The sequence below is a fragment of the Sminthopsis crassicaudata genome, chromosome 3, assembly GCF_048593235.1.
Source record: "Sminthopsis crassicaudata isolate SCR6 chromosome 3, ASM4859323v1, whole genome shotgun sequence".
In the NCBI taxonomy this organism is placed as follows: Eukaryota; Metazoa; Chordata; class Mammalia; order Dasyuromorphia; family Dasyuridae; genus Sminthopsis; species Sminthopsis crassicaudata.
Window position 1 is genome coordinate 563,280,206 of NC_133619.1, and position 12,118 is coordinate 563,292,323.

Consider the following 12,118-nt stretch of genomic DNA (forward strand, 5'->3'; position numbering starts at 1 on the left):
AGCATCTTTGTCTAATCCCTATATAATTCTTTTGCAAATCTCATTGGCATTTTCCTTAGCCATCTTCCTGGTTATTATTTCTGTAGCTGCATTTTCTCCAATAGTTCTTTTGACAGCAGTTTTCAAACGTCCCACAAAATCCGCAAAAAGTTCATTGGGACCTTGCTCTATTTTAGTGAAAGCTTCCCCCCAATCTTTCTGTCCAGGAGGGAACCCCAAGCTTTTATTGCAGCCTTAGCAATTTGCTCATACACTGTCATGGTATAATTAATCTGTTCTGAATTCTCTCCATACCAACCTTCACCAACTAATTGCTCAAAAGTGAATTGTGTGTTAACTCCTGTTTCCAAATTGCATCTGACTTGGTTCTTACATAATTCATGAAACTCCACAAGCCACAACAGATTTTGTCCACGTTCTAAGCATGTCCTTGCTATGGATTTCCAATCATTCAGGGTTCGGACTTCATAAGACAAACCATCTAGTAACATTTTAACATAAGCTGATGTAGCCCCATAAAGGGTACAACCTTTTTCAAAATCTTTAATTTTATTCAAATCTAAAGGTGTATATCTTCTCCTTTTTTGACCTACAGAGTGAATATCTTCAATCACAGGATATGCATGTATAAAATCACTTATATCCTGTCCTTCTCTCTTACCTTTAACCAATGCTTTTTCTAATCTTGTCATAGGCTGCTTAATAGGCGATTCTGTGTGTATTTCTGTCTTTTCCCCTTCTCCTTCTTGCTCCACCCCTGAAGGGTTAATTAAGGGAGGAGATGGGAAATGCTCCAGTTGCTCAGAATTGTACTTAACTCCATTGTTATCTGATTCATCCTTTTCACCTAGTTTATTTGGATCCTCCCCCTCTGGCTCCTTTAGTCTAACAATTTTTAAAGCCATTTGGATTAAATTGTTGGTATGAAGTGTATCTTTGGAAATTAAGTTTGGTTTGGAATTGTACCTAATTGCTCTCCTACTAATATCCACTCATCTGGATTCAATTCTTTTTCCAGAGAAAAACAAGGACATATGACCTGCACAGTTTTTAAAAGTTCAGTAATTTCCTCCAAAATTATAATCAGTCCTTGGCTTTTCATAACCTTGATAATGTTCTCTAAACATTTTCCTTGAACAGAAGGCATTTGCCCCATTTCACTGAAATTCTACTTTAGCTCTTTAACAAAGTTAAACAAAGTTTAACAAAAGTTTAACAAAGTTTCCTTTTTACTCACACTTCTGGGTCAAGAGACTTTTCCACTGAGATCTGTATCAGAGGCTTTTCCACTGGAATCAGGATCTTGTCTGTCCCTGTTCAGGCGCCAAATTGTGAAGGTCTGGGCTAGCTCCTCTGAAGGGCTAAGAATAAGTCCTTGTCAGGATAAGCAAAAGTCTTTGCCCCACATTGGGCACGAAAATGTAAAGTCCTGTCATCTCTCAATTGTAATCCTTCTCTGGGAGGAGGTTTCTTTTCTCTGTGAATATTTTTCTCTGTCCTCTTCTTCCCCTCCAAAAGTATGGGATTGCTGGACTTGAGAATCCATGGGACGTCTTCTCCTTGACCCAATCCAGAACTGACTTTCCAGACTCTAACTTCTCCTTTTATCCTCCCAGAGAATGAGCTTTGGTGTACTCCAGGAGCTTGTGGGAAATTCTTACAGCCAATGAAATTGCTTGTTTGAACTAAAGGTGTGAACTCTGAGCTAGAGAATTGTTAAGTACCGACTTAGCACTTAGTAAGAACCTAACACCTTTCCCTTATTTATTTCTGTATTTCCTTCTATTTAACCTCCTCTTTTCCTTTTCCCTCTTCCTCTCCTACTTTTTAATGAGGTGAGAAAAGTTTCTCTGTAAAACAAATATGTCTTATATTTTCTCTTTGAGCCAAATCTGATGAGAGTAAGATTTACACAATGTTGCTCCCTCTCCCTTAATTCTCTCAGATATCATAGGTTTCCTTTGCCTCATTGTGAGACGTAATTTTCCACTTTTTACCTCCACTTTTCCCTTTTTCTGATACCTCCACTCTTTCCACTTCTAATTCCCTTATACACACACTCATTATGTATGCCGATAACAGAAATACAGTTCTCAAGAGTTCTTTTTATCTTTTTATGCTCCTCTTGAGACCTATATTTGGAGGTTAAATTTTTTTGTTAGTTCTGATTTTTTTTCACTAGGTATAAATGGAATTCACCTGTTCCATTGAATGTCCATCTTCTTCCTGGAAGAAAATATTCAGCTTAGCTGGATAGTGTATTCTTGGCTGCATTCCAAGTTCTTTTGCCTTTTGGAATATCAAATTCTAGGCCCTTCCATACTTTAATGTGGAAGGTGCTAGATCCTGAGTCATCCTTATTGTGTCTCCTAGGTATTTGAATTTTTTTTCTGGCTGCTTGTAATATTTTTTCTTTAGTCTGATAGTTCTGAAATTTAGTCACAATATACCAAGGACTTTTTTTTTTTTTTTTTAGTGTCTCTTTTATAAGGTATTAAATGAATTTTTTCAATGCCTATTTTACCTTCTGATTCTATTAAATCTATTATCTTTGATGATTTCCTGAAAAATAATGTTTAGGCTCTTTTTTTAATATTAATAATTTTTATTATACATATATATATATTTTTATAATATTATCCCTTGTATTCATTTTTCCAAATTATCCCCCCCTCGCTCTATTCCCTCCCCCCAATGACAGGCAATCCCATACATTTTAGCTGTGTTACAATATAACCTAGATACAATACATGTGTGTGAATGTCATTTTCTTGTTGCACAACAAACATTAGAATCCGAAGGTACATGTAACCTGGGCAGACAGATATTAGTGTTAACAATTTACATTCACTTCCCAGTGTTTCTTCTCTGGGTGTAGCTACCTCTGTCCATCATTGATCAACTGGAAGTGAGTTGGCTTTTCTTTATATTGAAGATTTCCACTTCCATCAGAATACATCCTCATACAGTATTGTTGTTGAAGTGTACAGTGATCTTCTGGTTCTGCTCTTTCACTCAGCATCAGTTGATTTAAGTCTCTCCAGGCCTCTCTGTATTCCTCCTGCTGGTCATTTCTTACAGAGCAATAATATTCCATAACCTTCATATACCATAATTTACCCAACCATTCTCCAACTGATGGACATCCATTCATCTTCCAGTTTCTAGCTACAACAAAAAGAGCTGCCACAAACATTTTGGCACATATATGTCTCTTTCTGCTCTTTAGTATTTCTTTGGGATATAAGCCCAGTAGTAGCACTGCTGGGTCAAAGGGTATGCACAGTTTGATAGCTTTTTGGGCATAATTCCAGATTGCTCTCCAGAATGGCTGGATTCTTTCGCAACTCCACCAACAATGCATTAGTGCCCCAGTTTTCCCACAGCCCCTCCAACATTCATCATTATTTATTCCTGTCATCTTAGCCAATCTGACAGGTGTGTAGGGGTATCTCAGAGTTGTCTTAATTTGCATTTCTCTGATCAGTAGTGATTTGGAACACTCTTTCATGTGAGTGGATATAGTTTCAATTTCTTCATCTGAGAATTGTCTGTTCATATCCTTTGATCATTTATCAATTGGAGAATGGTTCGGTTTCTTATAAATTAGGGTCAATTCTCTATATATTTTGGAAATGAGACCTTTGTCAGAACCTTTGTTTTTAAAAATATTTTCCCAATTTGTTACTTCTCTTCTAATCTTGTTTGCATTAGTATTATTTGTACAGAAACATTTTGGTTTGATGTAATCAAAATCTTCTATTTTGTGATCAATAATGATCTCTAGTTTTCCTCTGGTCATAAATTCCTTCCTCCTCCACAAGTCTGAGAGGTAGACTATCCTCTGTTCCTCTAATCTATTTATTATCTCCCTCTTTATGCCTAAATCATGGGCCCATTTTGATCTTATCTTGGTATATGGTGTTAAGTGTGGATCCATATCTAATTTCTGCCATATTAATTTCCAGTTTTCCCAACAGTTTTTTCCAAATAATGAATTTTTATCCCTGATGTTGATATCTTTGGGTTTGTCAAAGATTGGATTGCTGGTTTTGGTGACTGCTGCTATATAATACAGCTTTAGTTCAGGTACACTTAGAACACCTTCCTCTGAGTTTTTTTTTCATTAGTTCCCTTGCAATTCTCGATCTTTTATTCTTCCATATGAATTTTGTTGTTATTTTTTCTAGGTCATTGAAATAGTTTCTTGGGAGTCTGATTGGTATAGCACTAAATAAATAGATTAGTTTGGGGAGTATTGTCATCTTTATTATATTCGCTCGGCCTATCCAAGAGCACTGAATGTCTTTCCAATTATTTAAATCTGACTTTATTTTTGTGGCAAGTGTTTTGTAATTTTTCTCATATAATTCCTGATTTTTCTTTGGTAGATGGATTCCCAAATACTTTATACTCTCAACATTTGTTTGGAATGGAATTTCTCTTTGTATCTCTTGCTGTTGCATTTTGTTAGTGATATATAAAAATGCCGAGGATTTATGTGGATTTATTTTGTATCCTGCCACTTTGCTGAAATTTTGAATTATTTCTAGTAGCTTTTTAGCAGAGTCTTTGGGGTTCTCTAAGTATACCATCATGTCATCTGCAAAAAGTGATAGTTTAATTTCCTCATTTCCTACTCTAATTCCTTGAATCTCTTTCTCGGCTCTTATTGCCGAGGCTAGCGTTTCTAGTACTATATTGAATAGTAATGGTGATAGTGGGAAACCTTGTTTCACTCCTGATCTTACTGGGAAAGGTTGTAGTTTATTTCTATTGCATATTATGCTTACTGATGGTCTTAAATATATGCTCCTGATTATTCTAAGGAATAGTCCATTTATTCCTATATTCTCAAGAGTTTTTAGTAGGAATGGATGTTGGATTTTGTCAAATGCTTTTTCTGCATCTATTGAGATGATCATATGGTTCTTATTAATTTGATTATTAATATGGTCAATTATATTAATAGTTTTCCTAATATTAAACCAGCCCTGCATTCCTGGAATAAATCCTACTTGATCATAGTGTATTATCCTGGAGATGATTTTCTGAAGTCTTTTTGCTAATATCTTATTTAAGATTTTAGCATCAATATTCATTAAGGAGATTGGTCTATAATTTTCTTTCTCAGTTTTCGCTCTACCTGGTTTAGGTATCAGTACCATGTCTGTGTCATAAAAGGAGTTTGGTAGGACTCCTTCATCCCCTATTTTTTCAAATAATTTATATAACATTGGGGCTAATTGTTCTTTAAATGTTTGGTAGAATTCACATGTGAATCCATCTGGCCCTGGGGATTTTTTCCTGGGGAGTTGATTAATAGCTTGTTCTATTTCTTTTTCTGAAATGGGACTATTTAAGCAATTTATCTCCTCCTCTGTTAATCTAGGGAGCGTATATTTTTGGAGGAAGTCATCCATTTCACTTACGTTATCAAATTTATTGGCATAAAGTTGGGCAAATTAACTCCTTATTATTTCTCTAATTTCCTCTTCATTGGTGGAAAGATCCCCCTTTTCATTTGTAAGACTAACAATTTGATTTTCCTCTTTCTTTTTTCTGATCAGATTTAGCAAAGGTTTATCTATTTTATTGGCTTTTTCATAAAACCAACTCTTGGTTTTATTTATTAATTCAATAGTTTTTTTACTTTCAATATTATTGATTTCTCCTTTTAATTTTTGTATTTCAAGTTTAATATTTGGTTGGGGGTTTTTAATTTGGTCTTTTTCTAGCCTTTTAAGTTGCAAGCCCAATTCGTTAATCTTCTCTTTCTCTATTTTCTTCAAATAAGCCTCTAAAGATATAAAATTTCCCCTTATTACTGCTTTAGCTGCATCCCACAGATTTTGGTATGTTGTCTCATCATTGTCATTATCTTGGGTGAAATTATTAATTGTTTCTGTAATTTGCTCTTTCACCCAGTCATTCTTTAAGATGAGATTATTCAGTTTCCAATTACTTTTTGGTCTATTTATCCCTAACTTTTTACTGAATGTAGCTTTTATTGCATTGTGGTCTGAGAAGAAGTCATTTATTATTTCTGCCTTCCTACATTTAATTTTGAGATCTTTATGTCCTAATATATGGTCAATTTTTGTATAGGATCCATGAACTGCTGAGAAGATAGTATATTCCTTTCTATTGCCATTCAGTTTTCTCCAAAGGTCTATCATACCTAGTTTTTCTAATGTTCTATTTACTTTTTTAATTTCTTTCTTGTTTGTTTTGTGGTTTGATTTGTCTAAATCTGAGAGTGCAAGGTTGAGATCTCCCACTATTATAGTTTTACTGTCTATTTCTTCTTGCAATTCTCTTAACTTTTCCTTTAGAAAGTTAGATGCTATACCGCTTGGTGCATATATGTTTAGTATTGATATGGCTTCATTATTTATGCTACCTTTCAGCAGAATATAGTTTCCTTCCTTATCTTTTTTAACTAGATCTACTTCTGCTTTTGCTTGATCTGAGATAAGGATAGATACCCCTGCTTTTTTGGCTTTACCTGAGGCATAATAGGCTCTGTTCCAACCTTTTACCTTTATTCTGTATGTATCTCCCTGCTTTAAGTGTGTTTCCTGCAGACAACATATTGTAGGGTTCTGATTTTTGATCCAATCTGCTATCTGTCTCCGTTTGATGGGATCGTTCATCCCATTCACATTTACAGTTAAAATTACTAATTCTGTATTTTCTGCCATCATATTATCCCCAGATTATGCTTTTTCCCTTGACCTCCCTGATCCCCCTCCCCGATATTTAATTTATAGACCCCCCTTGTGATGTGCAACCCTCCCCTTTTTTTTTTTAGTATCCCTCCCCCCTCCCTCCAAGTCCCTTCACTTATTCTCCTTTTCCTTTTCCCTTTTCCTCTCCCCCCTTTTAATGAGGTGAGAGAAAATTCTCTGAAAAACAAATATGTTAATTATTTACTCTTTGAGCCTCTCCTGATGAGAGTAAGATTCACACAATGATTCTCCCCCTCACTAAATTCCCTCAGATATGGTGTATTTTCTATGCCTCTTCCTGGGATGTAGTTTCCCTCTTTTTATCATTCCTTCCCCTTTTTCTGAAACGACCTCCTTCCCTTTACTACACCCTCCCATTTTTTCTTTTATATCAGTAAAATCAAATTATCCTTGAGTACTTTTTATATACCCACAACAGAGTTACAGTTCTCAAGGGTTCTGTGTACCTTTTTCTGTTTCTCTTCAGTCTTGTGGATGTAGATCAAATTTTTTGTTTAAGTCTGGTTTTTTTCTTAGAAACATATAGAATTCCTCTATTTCATTGAATGACCATCTTCTTCCATGGAAAAAGATGCTAAACTTAGCTGTGTAGTTCATTCTTGGTTGCAGTCCTTGATCTTTTGCCTTACGGAATATCAGGTTCCAGGCCCTTCTATCTTTTAATGTGGAGGCAGCCAGATCTTGGGTGACCCTTATTGTGGCACCTTGGTATTTAAATTGTTTTTTTCTAGCTGCTTGCAGGATTTTCTCCTTTGTGTGGTAATTCTGCAGCTTAGCCACAATATTCCGTGGTATTCTTTTTTTAGGGTCTATTTCAGAAGGAGTTCGGTGAATTCTTTCCACATCTACTTTCCCTTCTGTTTCTATGATCTCTGGACAGTTCTCTTTGATAATTTCCTGTAAAATAGAATCTAGGCTCTTTTTTTGGTCATAGTTTTCAGGAAGTCCAATGATCTGCAGATTATCTCTCCTACATCTATTTTCCAGGTCTATAGATTTTCCCAGTAAGTATTTGACGTTGTTCTCCAGCTTCTCATTTTTTTTGTTTTTTTTGTTTTATTTGACTGATTCTTGGGTTCTCTGTGAATCATTCATTTCTATTTGTTCCATCCTGACTTTTAAGGAGTTATTTTCTTCTTTCACAGTTTTTAGTTCTTTTTGTAAATGCCCAATTTCGTTTTTCAATGAATTATTTTGCTCTATTGATTTTTTTTTCCATTTCCCTAATTTTTTTTTAAGAATTATTTTCTTTTTCCAATTCAGAAATTCTATTTTCTTGAGATTTTTTTATCTTTTCCAATTCAGAAATCCTACTTTCCTGTGATTTTTTAAGCTTTTCTAATTCACAAATTTTGTTTCCCTGCATCTCCTGTGAATTCTTTATTTTTTCCAACTCCAATTTCAGGACGTTGTTATTCTCTATCATAGCTTCCCTTTCCTTTCCCCATTTTTCTTCAAGCTCTCTTAACTTTTTAATAGTCTCTTCTAGGAGAGAGTTATGTGATGGGGGGCAGGAATCGTTCCCCTTTAGGTTGTTATCTGCTGTCTCTCTGCTGTTAACTTCCTCAGGGTTGGATACCCGCTCTTTCTCTGTGTAGAAGGAATCTATAGTTTTTCTGGCTTTTTTGTTCATATTTAAAAAATCTTTTGGGGTCTGTCCCTGGGGTAGGAAATTATTTATTTACTTCTTTACCAGCTTCCTCCCAGACTGGATGGATGCAAGTGGCTCTTGTGCCTGAGCTAAGAGAGAGCTCTGGGAGAGAGTTCCCCACCCCCTCCCTGGAAGTGCCTCAGAGGTGACTAGCACTGCTGTGCCCCAAGGGTGCTGTGTTTTAGTGGCTTCCCTGAAGTTGAGATTGAACAGTAAATACGGCACAAAGCCTAGCCTATGAGTCCCGGTGGGGCGTGGATGTCTGCAGCAGGTGACATGAGAAGCCCCTGCGCTCAAACTGGAAGTGTCTGCCAGAAACCGTGGTCCCTAGTTCAAAGGTTCCGCTTCTCTGGGACTTCCGGATCTGAGTTCCACTCCCTCCAGCTAAGCTAGGCAATGTGTGTTGCCTTGGGCCGTATCCACCCACTTGTCAATCTCTTAACTATTCTCAGATGGTAGCTGAGGCCACACCCCCTGGTACCGAGATCTGCTGAGTCACCCCAGGGTCCTGGAAAATCTAATCTATCTGAGTTTTTAAAGTATTTTAGCTTTCTCTTCTGAACTGCTATATTATAAGCAGAGAAGAGCTAACAGCCTGTGCCAGATTCCTTTATCTCAGTGGCTTCTCTGATCCCAGAGCCCTTCCCAGCTCGATCAGTGCAGTATGCTAGCACCCAGGCGTCTGTGCTGGCCTCTCTTCTTCCTCCCCTGGGAACTGACCTTTTCTGTTGAAACTCCAGATTCTCTTCAGCTGGTAAGTCGTGCTTCCAGTCCTTGTGGTATCTATCAGTCCAGGGCTATTTCTGAGGCTGATTTATCTAATTGGTTGTGAGGGAGTGAGGATGTTCACAGAGTCGTGTGTTTCTTCTCCGCCATCTTGGCTCTGCCCCTAGGCTCTTTTTTTAATCATGGTTTTTAGGGAGCCAAATAATTCTTAAATTATCTCTCCTAAATCTATTTTCCAGGTCTGTTGTTTTTTCAAGTAGGTAACTAACATTTTTTCTATTTTTTGGTTTTGCTTGACTGATCCTTGATGTCTCAATAAATCATTCATTTCCTTTTGTTCAGTTCTAATTTTTAATGAGTTATTTTCTTCATTAACTTTTTTTTTTTTTTTTTTTTTTTTTTTTTTTACTTTTCTTTTGTTTATGTCCAATTTAGATTTTAAATGAGTTGTTTTGCTCTGTGGAATTTTTTTCTATATCACTGATTTTTTTTTTTTTTTTGTAATGAGTTATTTTCTTTTTTCCATTTCACAAATCCTACTTTTCTGGGAGTTCTTTATCTTTTCAAATTCATAAATTCTGTTTCCCTGGGAGTTCTTTATCGTTTCCAATTCACGTTTCAAGAAGTTGTTTTATTTTTTGACTTTATCAAATCTTTCTTTTAATGAATTTTATGCCTTTTCCATATTCTCTTGTAGAGATTCTCTTTCCTTTCCCCATTTTTTGTCTAGCTCTTTTTAAAGATCTTTTATAATTTCTTCTAGGAGAACCTTGTGTTATGGGGACCAGTTACATTCCCCTTTGGGGTTTTGTCTGGAGACTGTCTGCTATTAGTCTCCTCGGGGTTGAAAACCTGCTCTCTTTCTGTATAAATCTATCTATAGTTATAGATCACTTTGCTTCTTTACTCATTTTTTAGAAGCTCTTGGGATCTGCCTTCAGGGCAAGTGGGTTCATAGCTTCTTCTACAGGACAGGGACAGATGGACAGTAGCTGTCCTGCAAACAGTATGCAAAGAGTAGCAGAGCTGTGGAAGTGTGACTGACTGCTCTGGGCAGAGCCTAGGCAGCAGAAATGCCACTGCTATGGGAAGAGCCCCATTGTGTGGAAGTGTGACTGCCCTGAGCAGAGTCCTAGGCTTTGGAATGCAGCTGCACAGCTGTGCTGTGGTAGTGCTGAGTCACTCCAGGTGCTGGGTGGGTGTGACCAGGTCCTGTGAAACTCTGGCATTTTGGAGTGCACTCTACCTTTGGTGTTTATGTAACTTCTCTGCTGATCTACTGTTTTGCAACCAAAGCAGAACAGCCAACCTGTGGTAGAGTCCTCCCTGCAAATTCTCCACTTGAGACCAGCGCGCCCCCCCCCCCCCCCCCAGCGGTCCGCTCAGTAGTGTAGTCTTGTATTCTCCCTCCGTGCTTGTGCTGGCTTGCTCCCACCAATCAGGACAAACCTTTTCTGGTGCTCTTCCAAGTTATCTTTGGCTGGCAATTTATTGTACTCCCAATATTTGTGGATTCTACCAGTCAAGCATTATTTCAGAGGCTGAATTTGTGAGGGTAGAAGGGAGATCAGAATGAAGCATGTGTCCTCTCCACAATTTTGGCTTCTTATTCAGTGAGACCATTCCTAAAGCTCTTTCTGCCTCTAAAACCTATGATATATGGAATAAAATCTTGTTAGTACAGTTGACTAACCTCAGGCTTTGGTAATAAAATAAAGGTAAATCACAGCAATACTTAACAGGAGAGTTTCAATGACATGAATTATTCAGAGAAACAGTGACACATTTGTACCAAGTACAAAGTCCGTTTCATAGCTGCAACACCTAGAGATCCTGGGATAGAAGTCAAAGCTGAGAGATTCACCTTTCCAGACACATTACAGGTTTTTATTATTAATTTTTATTTTGTTTAGTTTTGGACTGGAACTGTGATGACATTAGTACAGACAAACTATGCTACATAAGAAAATGATTACACTCTTTACCAGGACATCACCTGATCTGCAATTTAGAGTCTTAGATAGTTATTTCAGGCAATAAGAGATCAAATGTTTTTAATTCCCCCAATTAATTTATGTTCCATTGCATACAATGAGTGATTTTTTCAAACCTTTGTCTCTCTCCTTAAACTTCCTATTCCATCTTTCTCTGTTCTTTCCAGGCGAAGACCTCACTGCATATCTGACATATAAGTTATTCTTGAGGAACTCTCTGCTTTTCCCTTTTCTTAATCTTATAACCTCTCAACATTATCTCCCATTCCTTCTACCTTTTACTCTAGTCTCTGATAGGAGGTGTTTCTTCTCACCAAAGATAATTCCTTTCTAAATGTAATTTGAATTCCATCCTCTTCCAGTTTTCCAACTCAATTACCCATCTTCTCATTAGTCTTTCATTTCTTCCTTTTTACTCAGTCTTTCCCTACAAACATGCTCTGGACTCCCCATCCTTAAGAAAAATAACCCTCATTAAATTCTACCATCATCTTTTATCTTTTTTATATGTCGATATATACATATATATAGACATACACTCACATATTCCACATACATACATGCCTTTCCTATCCCTGCTGGCTTTTTCATTAAATTCTGCTCCATAACTGGGCTATTACTTAAACTCTCCCTATCCAGATATTCCTCCTTTGTCTTCTTCCCCACACCCTTTGCTTCCCGACATCTACCTCTTCTTTCCCTGTATTTCTTTATAGATTTTGGAGAGTGCCCAAATATACCTCTCATGGTATTTAGTATTACATATTGATGTAATTCCTGATATGAGCTCTCTTCTCCCTCCAATGCCTCTGTATCTATTGTTCCTCTGCATCTCCTTTGTATATGATGATTACTATTTTTACCTTTATTCTGCCAATCTTTCTTTTGAGTTTACCCTATTGTTGGTGTAAGTGCTAAACATAATATATACATTTCCTATGTGAAAAATAACATAAACAATTTGTTCATATTTAAACAATTTGTCCATGTTGAGT